The sequence below is a fragment of the Dermochelys coriacea genome, chromosome 8, assembly GCF_009764565.3.
Source record: "Dermochelys coriacea isolate rDerCor1 chromosome 8, rDerCor1.pri.v4, whole genome shotgun sequence".
In the NCBI taxonomy this organism is placed as follows: domain Eukaryota; kingdom Metazoa; phylum Chordata; order Testudines; family Dermochelyidae; genus Dermochelys; species Dermochelys coriacea.
Window position 1 is genome coordinate 49,999,762 of NC_050075.1, and position 25,641 is coordinate 50,025,402.

At 46.0% G+C, this 25,641-nt stretch overlaps 1 protein-coding gene across 2 annotated transcripts in view; it reads right to left on the reverse strand.

The window, feature by feature from the left end:
• TNR (tenascin R) overlaps positions 1-25,641 on the reverse strand; it is a 268,795-nt gene that overhangs the window by 119,147 nt on the left and 124,007 nt on the right. For both annotated transcript variants that reach the window (XM_038412865.2, XM_043520549.1), the window contains exon 2: positions 18,697-18,799. The gene's annotated coding sequence lies outside the window, so the exon portion shown is untranslated. The remainder of the gene's footprint in view (positions 1-18,696; positions 18,800-25,641) is intronic.

A 25,641-nucleotide genomic window follows, 5' to 3' on the forward strand; every position in this document is an offset into this window, starting at 1 on the left:
CCACATCCCTTGGCACTTATATAATTTACCACACCAGCATGGCAATAAATCAAAGCTTAAATACTCATAAAAATTCTGCAGTCACAAAAGTCACACACTTTCTGAGGGGGCGGAGAAGGAAAAAAACCCCAAGATCTTGATAGTAGGGGATTTTTATAATAGAGTGTGAGGAGAGACAAAAGCATGTAAGAGGGTGGAAGAAACAAAGGCAATTAATTTGATTACAAACAATTGATCTACAAATATTTGAAAGGTATCAACACTGAGGCAGAATTTGCCTCTTCATGACATTGCTATAGCTGCAAAATAACTTAACTGACTTCAGGATTCAGAGTGGTAGCCATGTTAGTCTGGATCAGCAAAAACAACGAGGTGTCCTTGTGGCACCTTAGAGACTAACAAATTTATTTGGGCATAAGCTTCCGTGCACTAAAACTCAGAAGTGGGTTTTAGCCCATGAAAACTTATGCCCAAATAAATTTGTTAGTCTCTAAGGTGCCACAAGGACTCCTCGTTGTTTTAATGACTTCAGTGGATTTACTGGGGATTTTATATTGGTCTCACTGAGAGAAGAACTTTGTGCTAAGGAGGAATTGTTCTAGAGAAGGCCCAGGGGAAATAACTTTCATCCGTTTATGCCCAGTTAAGGAAAACGTGGGCTGAAGAGTATTCCAGACTGTTAGGCTACATTGTGGGCTAGTCTCCCGAGGACAAGAATGAAAACCCAGTCTCTTTGGCTATTTAAAACTATATTGGAGAAAACACGGTAAAGCACAAGCCTATGTGGGCTTGGGAACAACTAGGTTGACTGAATAGGTCGTTTCTACCTCTAACTTCTATGACTCTGTGGCCTAGAGGGAGAGAGAAATTTGCTGAGCTAGACCAGTCTCAGGAGTAGAGCTGGGTGCAGTCTGTGGACAAAAATAATGCAGATTTGTTGGCTGAAACATTTCATGAATTTGTGTTGAATTTGTCAAATTATTTTGGTTGGGAAATGGCCAAAAACAAATTCAGAAAAAAATTCTAAAAGTTTAGTTCTGACAGTTTTTTGAAATGAAACATTTTGATTTTTTCAATTCACAACTTTTTGTTTGAGTTTTACTTCAATGGGTTGGGTTTTTTTTTAAAGGGGTGGGGGGAATCAATAACTCTGAAACCCATAATGCAGCATTTTATTTTGGAGAAAAAATATTTTCTTTGACCCAAAATGATTTTTTTTTTCAATTTTTTCAGTTTGCTGAAAAAATTGAAAACATTTCATTTCAGGTTGACCCAATATGAATCCCGCCCCCCGCCCCCAACCGCTTGCAATTTTTTGGTTGGGCCAGTGAACTGTAAAAAACCCAGTTATTCATCCAGATCTACTCAGGAGCCTGTGATATGAGCGAGTGAGCTTGCTGTCCAGGCATCTGCAGTAGGTGCTAATGGTAGCTGTCTAGGAGCAGGCCCATCTGGCCCTAGATCTGCCAGTCCAGGAGCAGAGCTAACAACCCTGCTATCCCATAACAGGCTTCTGTCAGATCCATGCTGCTGTCACGCTCTGCCTCCAACTCTCAGCTGCTGTTGGATTCCCTCCTGCTCTCTGGCTCCAGTCCTTCACGCTCTGCAGCTGGGAACTCGGGCGAGGAGACTTTGGTCTGGAATTCCCTGGACACAGGTGGCACCAGCAGCTGCAAGTCCTTTTTGTTCTTGTTGGTAAACAGCCCAGATTTTATTTAAATATTCAGCAAGAAAGGACTTTGCCTGAATGTTGATCCAGGATGGGAGATGGTCCCTCATCTGACTCCAGGCTGCTAGCCTCAGAGCTCCCCCTTCACAGACACCAGCAGGAGACTCTGAGACGATGCTTAACTTGGCATTTTAATTTCAAATCCATGTGGGGCTGGGGATTTTATTTTACAAACAGGGCAAACTTTGCTGAGAACCAGATGCTGCCAGTGACCTAAGCCTTCCAGGGGAGAATAGTTGACCCCAAGCCTACTGTTCTCCAGAGTGAAGCAGGGCTGTCAAGAATGCAGCAAATCACATCAAAGCTGAGTGCTACAGGAGCACAAAAGAGAATTTACAGCCAAACAGGTTGTATTATGTGTCATATTACCTTGAAATGCAGAGCTTCTTCAGGTTTAATGCTGCTGCCTTGATTTACTCATCTGATTGCCATGTTAATGGTAAGTAGAGTGGCTCTGGGAAATTTTACTTCCCTGAGCAGCCTGCCCATGTCTCTTCTCCTTAGCAGGCAGATGTATCTACGCCCACTATACCTAGCAGATATATATACACACACTCACCTAACAGTGAGCTCAGCTAGTGTGAATCTCCAATTAGTGAAGACATGCCTGGGAATGACAACATTTGGATCTGGATTTCAATCTGCTCCGATTCTGGGGTGTTCACATCTCAGGGGCTTGGGCCCCTTTTGGGTTCTGGGCTTTTGGCCCATGACAGAGTTGGGAGCCAACTGTGAAATTATATCTGGGCCCTATAAGGTCCTAGTGGATGCTCCCCTGAGCCTAATTCTTGGTTAAATACACACCTTATATTGAAATCTGCTGCATTCCAAAAGCCAGCCGTCTGCTCTTCAGAAGACTCTTTAAGTCCGGAATAGTAGCCATCTTCTGCCAGTATCCAAAGAGATCATCCAGATCTGAACTGTCCCAGAGCATTCAGTCCATTATATAATATTACCTCTCTCTTATATGGTGCTTTTCATTAGTATATCTTAAATTTTTTTACAAAGGAGGCCTGTATCATCCCCATTTACAGATGGGGAAACTGAGGCACAGAGCAAGATGAAGTGACTTGCTCAAGGTCACCCAGCAGGCAAACGGCAGAGAAGACAATAGAAGCTAGTGCAATGCTCTACCCACTAGGAAACACAGAAAGGTAACATTGGCTAATTTCAGATCCAGATTTGTCTCCAGCCAAGTTCAGAGGTGTTTGGTGCTGGGGTTTTGTCTTGGGCCTAACTCTGATGCAGAGAAGGTATGGTGGACTCCACCATGGCAGGAGAATATTTCCCATCCCTTCCTCCCATTCAAACTCTGCCTTCAGTGGAGTTGTTCTGGGAAAAGAATAACTCCACTACTGGAGGCTTCTGCTGTATCAGTCCAGAGAAGGGTCAGCGAGCTTCGGAGGTAATAGCAGGTACATCCTCAATTCAATCTCCGCGGAGTCCTGGAGATATGAAGACAGGAGAGAGGCCAATCTGGGGCTGAGGAATAGACATTTCAATACTGGGCCAAAAGCAAGCCCTAGTGTTTGCTCTTCCATAGACCTGTGCACAGCCCCGCCTCCCCTCTCCTCCCCTCCCCCCAGCTCTGCAGTCACTGTTCAGTGAGTCCGTCTGATCACTTCTGTTCAACATGGCACTGCCGGGCGCGGAATGGCCAATGCCAAGAACTTCACTGCGGCCAACGCAAGCCCATCCATTTCATTAGCGGAGAACTGTAAAGCAGCATCCCTTGGGGGGAATGGTGCCTCAAGGAACAGAAATCAAGTGACAGTCAGCACCCCCCCCCCCCCCGAGGATGGTGCATTAAGCTGATTGAGTTTAAACCTGCTGCTTGTCTAGTACCAGCTGATTTCTAAGCATGGGCCAACTTCCCCTACATAATGAAACAATTCAAGGAACCTTCGCAATCCTCCTGGGGGCTGTGGAAAGCTGCCTTTTGCTTATCTGCCTTATCAATATCAGTGTGACAGACAGAGCTCATCTTTCAGCTGACGAGACTCCTTTTCATTCCTTAACACAACCCTCCCCTTCCTCTGTGATAGCTGGCGTTTTGTATTCCTCAGGCCCCTCCAGCCAGCTGAATGCCTTCCTTCACATGACAGGGAGGAGGCTGGCCCTGCCAGAAATTGCTCCTGAACTATTTATCAGGCTTCCGCAGGCAGGAGGAATGAATGAATGACTGAGCGGCTGCTTGGCCTTAATCTTGCTAAGTGGCTCCAAACGAGGGTTGTCAAACCAGACAGCGGAACAGCTTCGGCTAAGTGTGTGTTCTCGTTCCCTGCATGCACAGGGACGAGCATGTGGTTTCTGGTTGCAAATGAGGCCAGCCAGAATGCTTCAGGATTTTCCACGCCACACTGCTGCGGCAGTGGGAGCCCTCAAGTATTTTTAGAACGGGCTTTCCTGGCAAGATCCAGGTTCCTTGTCCACCCCAAGAAAACTGACCTGAAGGCAGAGATTTCAGCCTCTTGAACACCGCGTTGTAATTTACGTCACCTTCTTCTTTGTTCCGCCATTTAATAGCATCGCGTCATCCGTGGCAGCAGTAAGCTAGAGGACGGGCCATTTTCTTTAACCCTTTGGGATGTACACATACATGCGCTGCTAATGACCCCCTCTGGGTTTCTGCAGCGACTGAATCCAGGACCTATGGATCTGAACTCATGAGCCCCTACAACTGCAGCTGAAGGACCAAGGCTTGGATCCACAATGGGACTTAGGTGCTGCAATGCTGAGCGTCATGGTGCTGAACATTTAGAGGCCTGAAAAATCACAGGAACACTGCAATCCATGAAGCCTGACTTAGGTGCCTTGGCTCCCTATACAACAAATGGGGAGAGATAGGTTTCTCCCTGCCTATGGGCTGGCTTTTGTGGTTTGCATTCTAACTGATACTGATGAGAGGGACATGTGCTGAGTCCTCCACTCTAGGTGCCTAAGTCTGGACTGCGGGAGGCACCGAGCTCTGCTTAGAGATCCATGAACAGGAACTCGCTCTATGCAGTCAGGGGGCTTCGCTGCCTAAGCCATTTTTGGTGGGAATGAATTAGGTGCCTGCCTTGCTCCACACAAACGAGGCAGAGGAGGAAGAGCCCACCTTATAGCTTGGCTCATATTACTTAGAGCACTCACCAAGGATGTGGGACACCCAGGCTCAATTCCACCCTCTCTCCCAAAGGGAGAGAAACAATGTGAACAAGGGTGCTTTCCCACGTTCCTGACCTGTGGGTTATTCTGATGTAGGGCATCCTCAACCTCACCTGTTGAATGGATACATAATGAAGGACATGGTACATGTTGCAATGCTGAGTTACTCCAGCGGGGGGGGGGAGGTTGGGGTTGGTGCATGCATGCACACACACACGTGTGTGTGTGTGTGTGTGTGTGTGTGTGTGTGTGTGTGTGTGTAAAATTTGGCTCTTGTAGGGGCTAGAGGTGGAACACGGCTGCTGTTTGACAGTACATGACAACAGATTAGGAGGTACAGTGACCTCGGGGCACTTGACATTGGCAGACTGCAATTACCCCAACTGGAATTTGGCCAGGACATCAAGATTTGAGCCCTGTCTCTTGCCAAAAATAACCATGGTGTCATTGAGGTCACCTCTAGCAGCGCCATGACACTATGTCAGGGTACTGGGTCAATATTGTCTCAGAAAGAAGAGTGCAACCTACCCTTGTAGCTGGGTTTGCCTTGTAAATAGGTCCCTCCCTGGTGCACGTATGAAATGTGACGCAGGTACAGCCTGAGGGGCGATGGCTGCAGGCCGAGCTACCGGAAGACTTGGCTCAGGTCTTGGCTGCTACATCATTTTGTCCATTCTTTTTCAACAGGAGAATGAGCAATTTAACTTGACTTAATGATGCCCTGCGGTGCTGATAGTGATGGCAAATCGTAAAGGGAATATTGTGATATGGAAAGGATGTTTCTGCATGGTCTACTGGGCAGAATGAAGACCCAGGCCCCTCTCAATATGTTGTACATGCTGTATTCCATTATTACTATATTCTGTTGAAAGAACATGGCTATGTTCACTCTAGTAATAGGCAGAATTCTGTCTGGCTGACTGAGCTGCTGGAGTGTTTTATACTGAGCTAAGTTTCGAACCAGCATCTCATGTACTCTCACTGAGTGAATATAGAGCTGTGTGTGTAAAAACAGCTCCTTTTCTAGGTCAGCTGGGTGATGCCTGGGTCTGAGGCAAGGCTCCTCATGAATTAACCATCTGGCCTGGATGCAAGGGTGTACAAATGCTCCAGTGTTTAAATCAGAAGACCAGGAGCAAGAACTCCAGTGCTTGAGGCTTGGTGGGTATCTATCTAATTGCACAGCAGAAGTGATGCATTATATTTCTGCATACTGCTCCTTCAAATAGGAGGAGGAGTCCTGCTTGTCTGCTGTGATGTGCTCCATTCTGGAAAGCACTTTTGGATTCTGTGACCAGGTCAGACTCACTGTTATTTGCCTCATGCAGACACTACATTCGTTCTTTCTTGGTGTGCTGCTTTCCTTCATGTACAATCAATAACCTTCTATCTGAAAGCCCAAGCCTGCTATTTGTGTGTAGAAAATCATGACACTGGACATGGATGACGGTCAATGACGTTACAGCATTCAGAACTGGATGGGTAAGTGGTCTCAGATCAGTGGAAATTCTTTATATTAGGCATAGGGGAGCGAGTTGATTGTGTTGCACATTGCCTCATAACAGCAAAGAATGTGGTTATCATGCAACACCGAGAAAAGCAGAGCAAGCAGCTCAGCGGTAATGAGCACAGTGATTTGAAGGCTTTAAATAGGAGAGATTGTGAGCAGATGCTTTGTGTGTGTCTTTTTGGTTGGCTGGAGAACTTGATATAAAGTCATTTTGGGGTTTTCCCCCCAGTCCTGACAGTCTGAGGTACTGCAGTTTTACATGGGTCAAAGAGGTCTAACTCAGGCTGTGCACATGGGAAAATGGGTGCAGGCTGCATGAAAACAGCAATGCTTTTTTCCTGCCCCACTGATTAATGCCCTGGAGTGAGAAGCGTGCAGCAGCTGTACAGACCATAAGCATAGGCAACATGGGGAGACTGGGCAGCCAGAAAGGGTCCTGGCCCAAGGAAAGAGCCCTTTACCACCTCTTCCCCTACCTTATAATCCCTCTGGACGGTGGTGTGCTTGTCTGCCTTAAGGTGACCCCCCTTTTCAAAGGTGGGATGCATACAGGAGCCCTGCCCGCTGCTCCTCCTCTTCACCGAGATTCCCCGCCAGGCGAGATGCTCGCCAGTGATAAGAGCCACCCAGGGAGCCTGGGATGCTGTGGGGCAGACTCTCCACCTGCCCAGACTCTCAGTCTGCAGAACAGAAGAGTGAGGGGGGATTTGATAGCTGCCTTCAACTACCTGAAGCGGGGTTCCAAAGAGGATGGAGCTCGGCTGTTCTCAGTGGTGGCAGATGACAGAACAAGAAGCAATGGTCTCAAGTTGCAGTGGGGGAGGTCTAGGTTGGATATTAGGAAACACTATGTCACTAGGAGGGTGGTGAAGTACTGGAATGGGTTACCTAGGGAGGTGGTAGAATCTCCATCCTTAGGTGTTTTTAAGGTCTGGCTTGACAAAAGCCCTGGCTGGGATGATTTAGTTGGGGTTGGATTAGGTGACCTCCTGAGGTCTCTTCCAACACTGATATTCTAGGGGGGGCCCAGAGCAGTTCCGGCCCATGTCCCTGCCCAGGACAGGTGGAGGGTTCAGGGCTCCTGGGCGGTGCTTACCACTGCCTCACTTCAGCTTCTGACTTGAGGCGGGGCCTCGTGATAACTTAGCGCTAAGGCTCCTCTCACCGGGAAGAGGCTAAAAGCACCCTGAGCCTTGGAGATGTGCTGCAGGGAATCCAGGACAGCATTTGTCCCAGAGTCATTCGGACTGGGACCAGGACTTGAAATGTACATTTTGGGACTGTCTGGCCCAATTAGGGACAGATGGTAACCCTTGTCTGCTCCCAGCTACTGGAAGTGAGCTGGTGGATACCCTCGTTCCAGCAGCTGATGAAACAGATGTGGAGCAAGGCAGGAAGTGATGATGGATGGATGTAATGTGGCTCACAAGGAGTTAGTAATGGCAGGCAACTGTGGACTAGGTGGAAGCACATACAGAGAGCTATAACCCTTACATGGATGGCAAAGCACTGGTACTGAGGGGAGGCAGTTTGGATTAGTGGCTAGCACAGCAGACTAAGAGGCCTGGATCTGGCTTGCTGAGTGACTGTAGTTAAGCCACTTTGTTTCTCTGTGCCTCAGTTTCCCCATATGTAAAATAGGGACCGTAATAGTGAGCTCCTTTGTAAAGCGCTTTAACTCCTACTGCTGAAATGGGCTATCAAAGAGCCCAGTATTATATTTATTATTATAATTGAAACCCAGAGTTTGTCAAGCATCAGAGTCACCTGGCAACCTCACAATCCCATGTCCTGCTGATTAACTTATGCACCCCCTCTCCGCCCCCCAAGCAACTGGTCATTGTTTAGTTTCACTCTCAGCTTGACACCTCCCGCTGTGAGCATCCATGGGCTTGTTTCACTTCATTCTGGCCCATTCCTCACAACGGGCCAGTAGTGAGCAATTGCCTGGGCCCTGCTCTTGCTGCCTGTTGCTGTGGTGGTTTAACAGGAAAGCCGCCATCCACAGGCTCTGGCGCTTGGCCCCGAGCTGCCCCGGCTGAAACGCTTTTAAAGAAGATACTTATGGGCACAAGGTGTTCATCGTTGTAGCTGCTTTTTTCTCCTGCTGGGCTGGTCCGCTCACTTGGCATGGTCGTGCTCCCTGTCACAAGGTATTTGCTGGGAAAGGCCCTCTTTCTAGGCCTCATCCAAGACCCACTGCAGTCAACGGAAGCCCCTCCTATGATTTCAGGGGGCACGGGCTCAGGCTTCAGGGTTCTTTTTTTTCCCCGCAATCAGAAGATGCCTGGCTCCTTTTTCAGGCTTCTGTGTACATCCCAGTTGCAAGCTAATGTGGCCATCACAAACTCTGGTCAAGTTTAGCGCCAGCTTCATGGTTAGTCCTAATATTTATAATGGAGCAATTGGAAGACCTCCAGATCCAAACATCCCTGCCAGGATCAATATTATCACCTTGTTAATTTAAACCATGCCTCTTTTTAAGATCTGCCCTGCCTTCCATTTTGATTATTCTGTAGTGCCCACAAATGTGGCTATTAATTTTTAGGGCCTAATCCTGCACCATTGAATCTGATGGGTATTTTTTTATTGCCTTCAGTGGGAGCAGGACCATGCCCTTAAGCATGCTAGTCACTACAGTATCTGTGTTTAAATTGCTTCTGAGCTTGGGCAGGGTTTTTTTCTCCCATGTTTTTGGGAGAGTTGTTGCAAAACATTTTTTCTTTTTACATCAAAGTTTTAGGCAGCAACTGGCCAGCAAATGAACTTCCAGTTGCTTTTTCCTTTGGTATGCTGGGTTATTTTGACTTCACTTTTTTTTTGTTTCAACACTGACTAATCAAGCCCCTTCTGTGACTGCAAATGAACATTCGATTATAAAGTATGTTTGGAGGAAAGTGCAATATCCTGTATTCTTCTCTTTCCAGTTTTTCTCCATTTCATTGATTTTTGTTGGCACTTATCTTCTATTCTTTATTTCACAGTTACCTGAGCATTAAAGGACATTACTTCTTCTCCTCAGGCATGTGTAGACAGCACCTTAAACCTCTGCACATTAAAATATTGGCTGCTCAAATGAGTGTTCACATCATACGCTACCATCTACCCCAGACTGCAGCTGGTTGCTGCTAGTTACTTCCCCCTCTCTGAATCAGTTATACAACTATAAGACCTGATCATGCAATCCTTACTCAGACAAGTAGTCCTTAGTCATGGAAGTAATCCCATTGACTAAGAGTTGCAGAATTGCGCTGTAGGGCCTGATCCAACATCGCCTGTAGTCATTGAGAGGCTTTCCAGTGACATCAGTGCCAAATGAAGCTGATTTGTAGGGGGTTTGCTGGTGGGTATTTGTCAAGGCCATAAGAACTACTATTGCCAAAATGACCTGCAGGAAGCTCGCTCTTCTGCCTGAGGAACAGTGGAGTAGGGAAAGGTGTGCTTAAGGGCAGCAAGTAATAAAGCGGTGTCAGAACTACTCCCCCTACCTGTCCCATTACTGGGGTTCAGATGTTTAAAGAGGCCCAGCACCTCCAGCTCCAGCTGGTTTTAGAGGAAGCAGCAGGTGCTCAGCACCTCTGAAAACCAGACTGCTTATTTAGGAGCCTAAATATGAAGCCAGCAGCTTAACTTGAAAGGCCCCCACATGAGCCGATGTTGGCCAGTGTGTCTAGCAGCAATGGACAGTCATGTGGGCTTGTAGGAGAGCTGTGCTGGAGGCAGTTTCAGTTCCTCTGCTGTCTTGCAGAGGCAGGAAAAATAATCCTTGGAGGAGAACCTGCAAACTATACACACAAGGAAGGGGAGAGCTCACAGCACATTAGGCACGCTTGAGAAGGGAAAGAGGAGGCTTGCTCTGCCTCAGGCACTTGATGCTGATGCAGTTGGCCTAAAATAGTCATGCACGGAGCCCTTTTATCTTAGTAAAACTCATGTGGCATGAGTGAGCACTTAGAGAATAAATAAACCCTTCCACACAAGCTATGGAATAATAATACACACACTTTACAGGCTGGATTAGTGACTGTGCTAAGCCAAGGGCCAGGAGAGAATAGCAAGACTTTCCTTCCTATGTTGGAACCTACAAATACCTTCTTCAGGGCTAATATTTATTCCCTAAATGTAATATTGATGCTGGATGTTCTAGGGTGTCGTTTCAAACCATAGTACCTAGGAACAAAGCAGTTCATTTCTATATCTTGGGTGTATTTGATGTTCAAATGAAACCAGTGCTCAGATACTATGATCATAGAATCATAGAATCATAGAATATCAGGGTTGGAAGGGACCCCAGAAGGTCATCTAGTCCAACCCCCTGCTCAAAGCAGGACCAAGTCCCAGTTAAATCATCCCAGCTAGGGCTTTGTCAAGCCTGACCTTAAAAACCTCTAAGGAAGGAGATTCTACCACCTCCCTAGGTAACGCATTCCAGTGTTTCACCACCCTCTTAGTGAAAAAGTTTTTCCTAATATCCAATCTAAACCTCCCCCATTGCAACTTGAGACCATTACTCCTCGTTCTGTCATCTGCTACCATTGAGAACAGTCTAGAGCCATCCTCTTTGAAACCCCCTTTCAGGTAGTTGAAAGCAGCTATCAAATCCCCCCTCATTCTTCTCTTCTGCAGACTAAACAATCCCAGCTCCCTCAGCCTCTCCTCATAAGTCATGTGCTCTAGACCCCTAATCATTTTCGTTGCCCTTCGTTGTACTCTTTCCAATTTATCCACATCCTTCCTGTAGTGTGGGGCCCAAAACTGGACACAGTACTCCAGATGAGGCCTCACCAGTGTCGAATAGAGGGGAACGATCACGTCCCTCGATCTGCTCGCTATGCCCCTACTTATACAACCCAAAATGCCATTGGCCTTCTTGGCAACAAGGGCACACTGCTGACTCATATCCAGCTTCTCGTCCACTGTCACCCCTAGGTCCTTTTCCGCAGAACTGCTGCCGAGCCATTCGGTCCCTAGTCTGTAGCGGTGCATTGGATTCTTCCATCCTAAGTGCAGGACCCTGCATTTATCCTTATTGAACCTCATTAGATTTCTTTTGGCCCAATCCTCCAATCTGATGGCGTAGTCAGGACCTGTACAGAGAACAGCAGAGCCCTTTTGGGGGTTATTTTTTGCCCACTTGAGAATCATTCTGACGACATCAGGACTTTGGTACCCTAAGTTTATGCTGTAACCCACATCTCCATTTGAAGGTTGTCATTCTTCTGCTGCCCCTCCTAATTTCCCTTCTTGTATCAACCCACAATTACCTTATTTTTCTTTGCTTGGTCTGGAAGGAGGAAACAGATAGTCTTTTCCCAGATCCCCATCAGAGATACTACTACCTTTGAAAAACGTGGCCCATCGATGTTGCTTCATCTGCGACTTCCCAAAGCCTTAGGTATACCTACCCAGAGGAGGCTTCCCAATGCACGATCCTTGTGGCAATCCCCATGCTGTGGATTGGGTGTACCTGGACTTCTACAAATGCTACTGTGAAGGTTAATTTTGGTATGATATTTCCAACTGAGATAGAGTAACATATTCTTCCTCCAAAGAGGTGAACTACTAAAGCCATTATCTGAATCATTACCATCACTGTAATACTTGTATTCCCATTAATTCCTTGACATTTACACACATTTCTATCCTGTTTAGTCACTGATCAACTTTTGGAATGTTAAATTGCGACCCTGTCACCAAACATCATCACAACTTCCATGAGAAGGATCTGTGTCCCATCATCACTGACTAGTTACAGCCATCCTCCTCTTCACTGCAGTCATCCACAATCTCCTGCCATCCTTTCCCATCATGTTTTGCATTTCCACTGCCCATCTTCATTATCATCACTGTTATCACCACAACCCTCATATTCATCCTTCCCACTCCAAGTCCTTAGCAAAGCCCTCTAAGCGCCTTATCCCTGCTGGGCTCCAGGCTCCGAAGGGCAGCATACCCTTAGTGCATAAAGCACTACAACAGCCACCTGGGTCATTTAGTGCGTCCCTGTCAGCAGTCACGTCTGTTACAGACTTCCTCTGCTGGTACAGCTCTGAACAGCACTACAATGATCTGGACTTCTGTTGTGTTTCCAGTTATACAGTCCCCCACTCCCCTCCCGCCCCATCTTTATCTTCATTAGCTTCATGGTCGCCTCCACCACCACTTATCATGAAGCATGAGCAACATAATCCTCACTTGCATCACTGTCCTCATTTCTTCCATAACAACAATAATCTTTTCTACTACTGCAGTCATTACCTCATTATACTTCCATTCCCTTTTCACATCATCTCCATTAGAACCCCATTACCTTGAACAACAACTCCATTCCAATCTATTATCTTCCTTATCTTCTTTATTATCATTATCTGCACCGCCTTCTTTATAACTTTCACTTCCTCAATTACCATTCCATTATCTTTATTACTACCCCTGTTACAGTCATAATTATGCCCTTTACAGTTTTGATATCTGCATCTCCACCCATCCAATTCCATATCTCTGTCACCTCTGTTATCAGCATGGCATTACAACTCAGTTATCTTCATTGTCCCCATTAGATAATTCACTTATCTTCACCATCATCACCTTTATTATAGTCATAATTATCTCCATCCTGATTTTCATACTTTTTCCATTATTTTTCCATTACAGATTTATTGTCTTTCATTATCACGTCCTTCATCAGTCAACCTCTCTTCCACTACAGTGTCACAGGCCACATTAGCAGCTGATGGCACGAGACACGGAAGTCAATGGAGATCTGCCGATTTACACTAGCTGAAGATCTGTCCCGGTATCTTCATCACCATTATCTCTGTGATAGAGATCATCCCCTCCACTTCACTGACACCAGCTTCACCAACACCCCTCTATTACAATTCCAACATCTCTGCCTCTATTACAGTCATAATTATCTCCATTACACTTCCATTATCCCCAGATTTATCTCCAGTACAGATTTTATTATCATCATGACCTGCTCCTCCAGTCATCAGCATCGCTATTGCTGTTCCATCCAGTCCCTTCAGCCGCTCCTCTAGCACAGTGAGAAGCACAGCATCTCCTCTGCTAAAATACTATTATCTTAATTGTCATTTCTACTGCAGCCAGCACCTCCATTACAGCCCCATTCTTTTCATTATTGCCTTGATTACAGTTAGAAGTGCTTCCATTACAGTGCTACTCTTTTGATTCATTTGCCTATTACAGTCTGCAGGAGCCCACCCATACATCATAATGCTATTGTCTCCAACAACGGCTCAATTAGAGTTTAATCACGCACCCCTTGCAGCCACTCATTGCTGACAGTGCTGCCATAAACATCTGCATTACCGCCACCACAATTCCATGTACCCCTGGGAAGCATCTTTCCTACCTGGGGCATGCTATTGAACAGAACACCCTGCGCTACGGCTGGTAACAGGCCTGCTTTCCACAGCGCGCAGCATAGATCCACGGTGTAAATGGAAGACGTTGAAAGGCACAGTGCTGACATGATGTGTGGAGAGGAAAACTTGTGCAGCAAATTCTGGGCAGTTCTCTTCATTGTATCAGCCCTCAAGGGATGGCAGCTGAGGCAGAAGGCATGGCCTGCGCTACTTGCATTGACTGGTGAACCACCTCTAGCTCACGCCCCATTGGCTCCCTGGGCAGACAAGTAGAGCTGAAGTCTGTGCAGGCCCCCTTTGACGCCACAGAGAAAAAGCATGATCCAAAGCCTACTGCAGTCAATGGGAGTCTCACATTGAGTACAGTAGGCTTTGGATCAGGCCTCAAAAGACACAGCCCTGTGGCATGCTGCCTGTAGCTCTCCCACCAAGACTGTGCACAGAGAGCAAGCCCTAGAGAGCAGCTTCTCCCTGGTTCCACCCATTCCCAGTGGCGCCCCAAACACATTTTGTCTGCGTTGAGGGGCTGTAGGCAGAGAGGGCGGAGATCCCACACTGCCTTATCTGCCCTTCCCCAATGCTAATCTTCCCCCTGTTTTCATGGACAATGTCTCCCTTCCATGCTATGCACCTGGTCTTTGTTTGGGAATTTCAGTTCAAATAAGTTTAGGTGCTTAGAACCGAGCTGCTGCTCTCCTTAGAATCATAGAAATGTTGGGCTGGAAGGGACTTCGAGATCATCTACTCCACACCTGCCCTGAGCCAGCACCAAGTATACTTAGACCGTCCTTGACAGAGGTTTCGACTCACCTGTTCTTAAAAATCTCCAATGGCAGAGATGTCACAACCTCCCTTGGGAACCTGTTCCAGTGCTTAACATTCCTTAATATTAGAGTTTTTCTTTGCTGCAAACCAAGTCAGTTGCTTCTTGTCAAACTCATGGTGGACAAGGAGAACAATTGATCACCTCCCTTTTTATAACACTTTAGATAGTTGAAGACTTATTAAATTCCCCCTTCACGACATGTTAATTAAATGTTTGAGGATTTCAAATCAAGTTTGATTCTGCTTTTGTGTGAAAGTCAGGCTTAGTCATAGTCTCATCCAATGTGATTCACTGAATACCTGGTTCCTTTCCAGCCCAACCAATTGCTAATAAAGACTTGCCTATATCTTATGTTTCCTCATCCTGTTAGCCGGACTGTTTCAGTGTTAGCTGTACAGAACTAGTTTATGGGTGAAAGATATCATTTGGCCACATGCACACAAAATGTACGACTATACTCCCTGTAACAAGGTCTTGTAAAGAAGAAACATGTCAGAATGGGGATAAGTAAGATGAGAAAAGTTGAGACCTATTGGTGGACAAAACTAGGACATAGGAGGACTGGGTTTGATTCCCAACTGTACCATGCCCATGGGACTGATTACCAGCTGGACCAGGATTCATTTCACAGCATGCTGGACTGATTGTTAGCCAAAGCTATAGGAGACCAACACTGAGTACAGACAATGTGCAAACAATTCATTGACAGGATGGTCGGGAATTTCAAAGGAGCCTAAAGTGGCTAAATGCCCCGCCATAATCTCTAGCCTGGCATAGGAATGGCAGACACTATGGCAGTAAACTGGATTAAATCCACACATTTTGTAAATGCTGAGTATTTCAACATCCTGCATTGACATCATTACATCCACAGTGTCCTGCTTCCATTGTGAAGCTATGCTCTCTATGTCCAGTGTCATCAATATAGCAGGGCATTTTTGCTAAAAAGCACGTCACAGTTCTCACTCCCAAAACCAGGCATGTGAATTTGCTATGACCAGCATTACTATCCTGCTTATAGATAATTGCCATTCACCTCAGCCGGTTCTCACTCAGCTTTGCTATGCTGACATTTGAACCTCCCTCGTGAACAGCCACACTCCACTGAGCTGATGCTAGATACTGGTTCAGCTGTGTCATTTTGGTGGGAAACTTTGTACCTGCCCTGTTTTCAGAGTGGGCATCTTACAGAACCGAAACTGTCCTTGGTGACATACTGGAAGAAAATCAGCCCTTTGCTAGGGCTGTCTTATTTCATTGGTGACACATGAACTTGCAAAGTTCCATCACAGGAAAATGGACCATTTCACTGCTTTTAACATGAGAGTTGCTAATGCATATGCACAGAATATTCCTATCTGCTTAACCCCTGACTCCGCTGTGACAGACAGTAGTGACTCAGGCATGCTTGCCTGTGCAAATACATTTGTGCATGAAGTCAATCCCAGCAGGTCAATTCCTTCCCACCAACAGACGAAACTCAGATGATTGCCTCTGTCTGTCTGGGAAGCTGGGCCCTAGGAGCTACAAATACGTGAGCCGGATTTGGGAAAAAAGAGAATAACGCAATCCAGTGCAGCAATGTGTGTAAGGAAGATAAACAGATCCACACTGTAATTTCAGTGGCCAGAACTCCAGTGGGGTTCTTTAGGAGCGTTCGTAAACCCAGATTTGTTTAAAGCAAACAAAAAGAAAGCGCAGTTAAATCTAGCTATCTCCTTTCATGGTATTATTTCTTCGTCATAGAGTAGCACCTAAGGGCCCCAACTGAAATCAGAGTCCTGCTACGGCAAATGCTGTACACACAGAGACACAGTCCCTGCACCAAAGATCTGACAAGCTAACCACATTTCACAGATGGGGAACTGAAGCACAAGACATTTAAGTGGCTTGCCCAAGAGCGTCACACTGTGGAAGAGCTGAGAATCAAACCCAGTCCTCCTATGTCCTAGTCTAGTGTCATCAACAAACATGGAGAAAGGCTTGCCTACTGTACATGTGATCAGAGAGGAAACTCTGGCCTCCTCTTCACCTTCCACATGTGAGAGTGAAGGTGTGGGGGCTCTTGCTTTTGATGGCATGGGCCAATAGTGGTGCTAAGAGGGGGCCTTCAGGTGTATGTGTGGCACCTTTTCACATGGGGCTGGAGTGTGAACCTGCCCTCCACTCACCCAGTAGTAGTGCCTGTCCCACAGGGCTGAGCCTGGCTCCCTGCTCTGGGCGTTGTAACATGGCACATGGCTATGTGTGGTGCTGTGACCCCATGCACCATGTCGCAATGCCTCTCATTCAAATTTGGCCTGGCCGCCCCTCAGGCATGACGAGCCAAATGGGAATGGTGCTGCAACCCCATGTGTCAGGTTGCAATGCCCGGGGTGGGGAACTGGGGCCTGCCCCATGGGACAGGAGATGCTGCTGCCGGGTGAGCCGAGGGCAGCCACCACGAATGACTCATTGCTCCCCTGATTGCAAAACCTGGCTCTGCCACTGGTCTGGGTTCTGGTGATTTCTTACCACTTATTTATTATTTGTATAACAGCAACACCTAGAAGTGCCAACCAGACTGAGGGCCCATTATGCTAGGGGCTGTACTTATAGATAATAAAACAAAGTCCCTGCTCCAAAGACCTTACAATCTTAGTTTACAACAAGATGCAACAGGTAGATGAAACCAACAAGTAAGGGAAGGAACGGAGTAGGAGCAATACATGGGTTTTTGCACAGACTAGCTGTGTGTACAGTATGCAGGCACAGCTTGTTTTTTTTTAATGGCGCTAGACAAGCAGATCAGTAATAGTAAGCACATTTGCCATTTGCTTAGCCATCATCAGCTTGGCAGCATTTTCCCCAACAGAATGAAGTTGTGTGATGTCATTGTAGCATCAGAACATGGAGTATGCCCATATAGAACAGAGATTATGTAACAAAATACCTATGACCTCTATGGCTGCTTTATGATGCTGATGTTGTGTTTGCTATATCGATTCCTTCAAATTAGAAACTCTTCTGGCTAATTTGTACCTGGGCTTATTAGTTTGACAGCTGCCCAAAAACCTTAACAGATTTATTACTGTAGCTGGTGCAAGTTTGGCCGTGATTATGACCTTTTTCATTCGCTGTTCATTAAAGCTGTTTTTCTGAAAGACGCTAATACATTTTCATGAAAAATGTCAAAATAATTGGCTCACAAATGTAAAAAAGGATTATTTTTACAGATTTTTCAAGGAATGTTTTTTACCCAGACTGTCCAACGAGAAGCCTTTAGACCACGTGTCCTTCCAAAAACCCAGAGGGCCAGATACTCAGGTGGTGTGCCTTGGAATGATAGTCACTGGAGCTGTAGCAATTTACACCAAACTGAGGAGCTGTTCCATTGACTTCAATGGAGTGGTGGCGTTTTACACCAGTTGGGTACCGGGCCCAGACATTTTATTCTTTCATAAACATGAGGAAAGATTCTTTGGAAAGCAGACAGAAGGGGGGAAATGCTGAGAAGAATAAAATATCAGCGTAGATAACTCATTCTTAGAAGAGTTTTGCACCATCTGGTTCTTTATGCTCTGTATGAAGGAAAAACGAGAACATCTGGAAATCTTTGGAAAGAAAAGGAAACATGAGTTTTCCTTCGACATCAGAAAGAGTTATAGCAGATGCTAAAGGGACGTAGAGATGTTTTATTATGGGCTTTGAAACATGAAGTTTTTGGTTAGGTTAGTAAATAATTCAAAAAATTATTTGTGCTGACCCATCTGAACTCAGGTATTGTGGGAATAAAGAACAAACCCCTGACATCACTGAGCACAGTAATACACTTTTATTACCAGCCACATAATCACTAGCTTCCTGAAATACATTATTAAAAACAAGGTTAGTACTAGCTGCTACAGACCCCATCAGTCCAGAGCCCCAGCTTGTGAGGCATCCAATAAATAAAGTACCATTTGGGGCCATTTCATTACAGGCATGAAGCTGAGTTCTGCTCGGACTATCTGCAGAACACCCACTGCAAAGCACCAAGGGACAATGAACCCCACCCGGAAGATGGAGATTTGGGCGGGAGGGGAAAGCACAAAGTAAGAAGGTGCAGTACCTGCTGGAGTAGGTGGTATGATTTTTCCTTCCTCAGCACCCTCTCCTGGATCCAGTTCTCAAATGGAAGCAGCCTGTTTATCAAGGTAAGATGCTGTAACCACCTGTAGAGAGAAAGGTATGAGGGTGTCACCTTTTCATCTCACGGCAGAGGCTTGCACTTGTGCAGATGTCCAGCTTTCAGTGACATGCACATTTCAAGCCTGTTCCCCACTGGTAGCAGGCGAATGGCACATCTTGGCTTGTCTCCCTCCCTGCCTGTCCTGTTAACGCTTTAAGCTCCCATCCACCTGGGGGAGGTCAGTGCATTGTCCTCTGCAGTGATGTACCATCACATGGCATTTCATCGTCAAGGAGGAGGCTGTAAAAGCCTTCAGTTTGGAGGGTAGTAGTCAGGTACCCAGCTATTACAGGACTCCAGTGGGGATAACAGTATCAAAATAGTGTTTTGATTTTTCATTGTGTTAGTCAACAGCCCTTGGTCTCAAAATAAGACTAGTGCAGTGGCTCTCAACATTTCCAGACAACTGTATCCCTTTCAGGAGTCTGATTTGTCTTGCATACCCCTAAGTTTCACCTCACTTAAAAACTACTTGCTTACAAAATCAGACATAAAAATACAAAAGTGTCACAGGATATTATTACTGAAAAAATTGCTTACTTTCTCATTTTTATCATACAATTATAAAATAAATCAATTGGAATATAAATACTGTACTTAAATTTCAGTGTATAGCATATAGAGCAGTATAAACAAGTCAGTATAAACAAGTCTGTATGAAATTTTAGTTTGTGCTGACTTCACTAGTGCTTTTTATATAGCCTGTTGTAAAACGAGGCAAATATCTATATGAGTCAATGTACCCCCCTGGAAAACTGCTGTGTATCCCTCATGGTTACATGTATCCCTGGTTGAGAACCACTGCCCTAGGGAAGGGCTGGAAGGCCAGAAGGAATGGAATCTTCTCTCCCAACTTTCTGCTTTGCTGCATCATTGTCACTCAGCAAAGACAGAACCATCTCTTGTCCACAGAATATTCATGCTGCATCCCAGATAGTCTATGCTGCAGTACATTGCCCCCAGCAAAGATGAAATAATTCTGATTATTCTGATCGGGTTCCTTTGGAGTCATGGAAATTAGAAATGGAAACACCCTGTTCCATTCTAATACTGTAATATAATTACTTTGCAATTGGCCATCTACAGCTTTCAGAAACTTTAAGCTGTACAACACCCCTATAACGTATGTAAATACCGTTATCCTTATGTGGCAGGTGGGGAAAACTGAGGCACAGAGTGAGCCGATGACTTCCCCAAGTTCACACAGTGATTCAGTGATAGAACCCAGATTTCCCGAGTCTTGCTTCCACCTTTAAAGAGATGCAAAGGGGTAGATTCTGGCCATAAATGGCCAATGGTGAATTCCCCTGGTGGAAGTGTGTGCCCCACTGATGTAAAGAAGGCACAACCATCTCCTGGGTCAGCTGCTTCGCTGACCCCCAGCGTAATGGGTGTATCTAGGGAAGAAGACGACGTCGTAGGTGCGTGGCAGAGGTCCACTCTGCTAAACTGGTTCCCTAGTGGTGTAGGGTCCCTCTGTGACCTTATACTGGTGGTGTAGGTTACAGCAAGCCATAACTTCCTTCCCTGTGCTGAGCAGAGCTCGGGTCAGGGGAGAACTGGGTCTAGAAGTGTGCTGTCACTGGTGTGAGATCCAGAAGAGAGGCCCTCTCCCTGCTCTGTGGTGTGGTGCCTCTGCATACTCTCACGGAGTGGGTGAATGTTTGGCGCCAGATTCGGTTAGCTCAAGAACTGTCCTGGTGAGATCACAGCTCACAGGGTGGGAGGAGGAGGGAAATCTCAACCAAGCAGCTTAAAATTTCACCACATTGCAACCTGAATCAGTAAAGAGGTGACTTCTGAGTTTGGATCTGACCCAAAACTGAACTGAAAAGCAGAGGGAATTGGTTTGAATCTGGAGATCTGAATTGATCTTCCCCACCAATGGGAAAGGACTTGGACCTAGACTCTGATGATAAGCCATCCCTAATATGACGCTCTGAAAGGCATGAGTTTAGACACCATCTCACAGTGGAATCCAATTTGGTGCCCACTATCATCCACAAGTAGCTGCAACATTACTACTTTCCAAGATCTAGATTATGATATTCCTTGTGTGGGCGTAGGGGGGAAGAACTTTTGGGGGGTATGCCCCATAGATGCTCCCCAAAAAGGAGGATGAGGAGGGGTTGCCTCTAGGGGAGCTTGGCCAGCACCTGTACTCCCTAGAGTGCCCCTGAGTTGGTGCGGTTCCCCAGCACCCCCTGCTCAGAGCTGTGCTTTATTGACTCAGTTTTGCTGCATATATCTGCCTCTTAATGAATATTGGGCCTAGATTGTCACCCCCCTGGTTGAGCACTGCCACTGACTTCAGTGAGACTACTCATGTGAGCAGCCACTTCCTAAGTGAGTAGCGGGATCACAGCCTTGCCCTTGGATTATTTTCCCCTGTATTTCCAGTATTAAGCTTCTATTTTACAGATGGAATCTTGCTGCATTATTTCCTCTTTATATTTCTAGCCCCATTCTATTATTTCTCTATCCTCACCCATTTTTGCAACACCTCCCAATACAGCATCAGCTGTGCAGCACTTCAGACAGGCCCTGTTCACCGCCTTCCTGCCCTCTTATTAATGGCAATGTTAAATAAAACGGTGCCTGCCAGCCATCCCTGCGGTGGCACCCCGTGGGCCAGCCCCCACCGCCCGCTGCTTTGCTGTTCATCATTACCCTGCATCTGTGGTGGTCCAGCCAGTTTACAGTCCATGGGAGAGAGCTCATCTGCAGGCCCTAGGAATGAATTATTCAAGGAAGCTTGTGCGAGGCTTTACTGAGTTCTAAATACATTACACATCAGTCACATTTCCTTCATGCGCTCATTTGGCAATCCATTAAAAAGTTAATTAATTTTAATGTCTGGCTTTCTGTACTGATGCCTGGAATGTGCTTTAAAAATAAAACACATCCAAATCTGTCTGAAACAATCACACAGGGGGACTGATGGGAACTGGCTGTCTCACAGAGGTGGTCTCCTTCCCTTGTATTATTCTCTATGTGGTTTCAGATAGAGGTCTTGTTCCTCTGGAACTGTTCTAGTGAGCTGCTAAAATAGTTTTGGGCTCTGCTTCAGAGGTGGCTGCATTTCAGAACTGTGATGTATACAGTGTTATAGGTGGGTCTGAGCTGTAAAATTTGGATCTATATTTTGAAACCATGCAAAGGGACTGATCCAAAAGGTAAAATATTCAAAAGTGCCTAAGTCCCATTTTCAAAAGTGAGTTAGGAGCCTAAGTGTCTCAATGCAAGGCAATGGGACTTTGACTTCAAGGAGCCTCTTTAGAAATTTAGGTTCTTAACCACAGTTGCCAACTTTCACGTGGTAAATAAGCACCTCAACTTTCACAATAAGCCAAAAATCAAACTAATCCCATTTCAAAACAAGCCAATCCCTAAGAACCCCAACACTCTATGTGACTAGATTCCCCCTGGCGTGCAGTCTGGGACTGTGGTGGGCCTGCTGTGCACCCCTGACTCTCTCCCCCGATTGCCACTGGTTGCCCCCCGCTTGCCTGGAGCCAATAAAAAAAAAGAAGCAACAATCTACAACAAGCTACAAGCCGAACAAGCTACAAGCCATAAACTAGCCAACAAGCAACTCACAAGCTAATTAAGCTAAAAACAAGCCCAATTTCTGTGGGTTTTTTTGTGGGTTAGGCATATCTGGTCCTAACTCACTTCAGGCATATCTGAAAATTTTACCCAAAGTGCTGTGGGAAGCCTCCCAGAGTTTGAGATTTTTCCAGCCCGACTTCGCTCACTGATGAAGGCTGGGACATTCTGATCCAGATCTGGAATCTGAAACCACCATCTGTACTCTTAGAGTTATAGATTCTTTGAGGCCAGAAGAGACCATTCTGGTCATCTAGTTTGTCCTCTTTCTATACCACGGACTGTAAACCACCACCCAGCACATTGGTTATCCATTAATTCCTGTGTTGATCCTCTGGTGGAAAGATTTCCAGTGAAGGACAAGTTTTCTAGAGTGATCTCCAAATGTGTCCATGCAATCACTCTGTGCACGCAAAAATTCTCACGCTAGCCCACAGTTCAGGACAGCACTTAAAGTTAAGCACATGGTTAAGTTTTGCTGACTTCAATGCAACTTATGCTAGTGCTTGAAGTTAAGCATGTGCTTAAGTGCTGGCCTGAGTAGGGCTGCTTTCCTGATGTGGGGCTATCATGTGCCGAAATATCACTTGAGTTGCTTTGGAGTCTTTCAAGTGCCTGTCTTCTGCTTTGGGCACGTTTACCACATTTAAACTAATATTTAATTCTAAACACCATATAATAAACTCTTCCCCCAGCAGTGGAGTATTTATAGTTACCTACCACTCTAATCACAGTCATCACATTGGTCCCATTTCCTTACCCGTCATTCAGCCCTCTGTCCCCAGATGCCTAGTGGGGTACTGCAGTACAGCCAAAAAAGCTAAGCAATCCAGGCCCTGCTGGACCAGGGAGGGAAGCAGATTCCAGGGGAGGACTCTTCTGGAGCACTTGTCAGAGCAAGTTCCAGTTCAGTCTGCTGCGGGTTCCATCTCACATGTCCCTGCTAGGCAGCATTGCACATGAAGGGAGCTGGTGTCCCAGACAAGCAGCTCCCATGTGTACGCACACATTTAATCTTGGAGTCCATAAATTTGCGGTCTCAAATTCTGGCCGTGATCCTGAGAAGTGCTGAATGCCTCCTGGTTGGTATGGAGCACCCGCAGTTCCCCCTGGAGTTCAAGGGTATCGAGGTACTGAGCATGTCCCCGTAGCTCATGCTGAGGCCCTTTGAAAATCTGTCGGTGTAAAGTACCTTGGGATCCTTTGGCATGGAAAGGTCTGGAGTCATATAATCATACTGCTTATTATAACAATCTCGGTCATACCTTGTGCTCTTCCCATCTGCTTGTTGTACCTGTGGTTGGATACTTAGCAAGCTCTTTGGGGACAGGGACCATCTTTTCATTGTGGCCTCTATGAATCACCATAATACAAATAAATAATAGAGAATCAATATAAATGATCATGCTGTAAAAAGGGAAGATTTGGATACATGCCCATCCTTCTCTGCAGATGGCAGGGATCTAATCTGGATGTTTGGCAGCCTTTGAATAGATCTGGTCGGTGTCCCCTATGAGTGGGCAATTTCCATTCTACAGAGATGATTGCAGACTGCAAATAATTCATTACCTTCTGTCTGGGAGTTTAAATGGGCTCCATGAGCTCAGTAGAACAGCTCCATAATCTGCCTGCGCTAACTTGTTGAAACTTGCTGGTCCGCCAGGTACATTCTGCTGCCTTTTCTGCAGCAGAACACCACTGCTTGCTGCCTAGATCACTGCTCGGGGGACATTGTTAAAGCAGGACATCATTCTAGCCTTCTGTTTCTCTGTTGCCCAGTGGGGATAGCCCCTCGGCAAAAATCCTGCCAGCCCCATCATGAGCTCCTGACAACAGGGGTTTCAGTAGAATGCAATGGAAACTTTGTTTTACACCCTCAGATTTGGACACATCCTCCAGCATTAAAAGGCCTCTGGTGCGTAATGGTTAAGCAAGAACAAAATGTGAAATGCTACATTGAAAAGGGCACACCTTGAAGAGCTGTTAAATGTAGCTTAATTACATTAGTTACACACCAATCGAGGGGTAATTTAGCATCTTGAGACATATGCTTTGCTCACTAAAATGAGACATAACCCAAAATGAACACAGACTGTGCACATGCCGCAGTTTCCCTAGGACTGCGGAGGTTGCAGGCTCTGGATCTGACTGACAATGAGAGATGCATTGTCTGTAGTGCTCTAAATATGCATAACTTCTTGTGTCCTGTCCAGGTGGAGAGTGATAAGTGATACCTTTAAAAATCTGGGGTTAAACTCTTTGGAGCAGGGACTGTCTCTTGCTGTGTTTGCAGGGCACCTAGCACAATGGGCTCTGAGGTTGGTTGGGGTTTCTAGAGGCTGTTGCAATGCAATTCATAATCATTATGAGTTGCCCTATTGAAATGAGTAGGATTACTGATGGGAGTGAAATAAAAGGGGCATGTCTGCAGGATCGGGGCTCTGGCATGCATCATTTCAGTAAAGTAAAATCAAGCATCTGGTAAGAAAACAGGAATTTTTCAATCATTTTAAAAGACGGCAACAACCCATCCCAATATCTGGGTCCACAGGATTGCCTCTTCGCCTCCTAGATAGGAACTAAGGCTTAGATCCTCAAAGGTATTTAGGCACCTAATTCCCATTGATTCCAATGGGATTTAGGCACCTTCGAGGCTCTGGCCCTAAAGCCCTTTCCAAAATTTGGGCAGTGGATGATTTTTCCTTTCCATTCTGGACAGAAGGCTTCACACCACATTTTTGTTGAATTGCTTTTTTGCTGCTGTTCCATATCTGTTTGTCTGTCTAGTCTTTTACACTGTACGCTTTCTGGGGCAGGGACAGTCTTCTTCTCTGTTTGCAAAGCGCCTAGCACAGGGGGGCCCCAATCCTTACTGGGGGCCATTAGGCACTACCAGAATACACATCACCAATGCTACCATGGAGAAGAAATTTTATTTGTCCTTGGGGAAGGATCCTTCCCCAGAGGCACCAAGGAAGCATTAGCAATTGGACAGAAATTGTTGGGGGAAAGATTTTTTTGCTGGGTGGCAGTTTCTGTGTATGAAAGAAGCAACAAATGCATCATGCGATCCCCATGACTGTTTGCTGCAGCTGATGAGTGGATTTCATATTTCATTCTTGAATGAGAATTTAGTCCCTTTTGGCATTTGACACCATAGTGCGTAAGCCCATCTCCCCCTTTTGGAATGGCCCCATCTTGATGGGCCTGAACCAC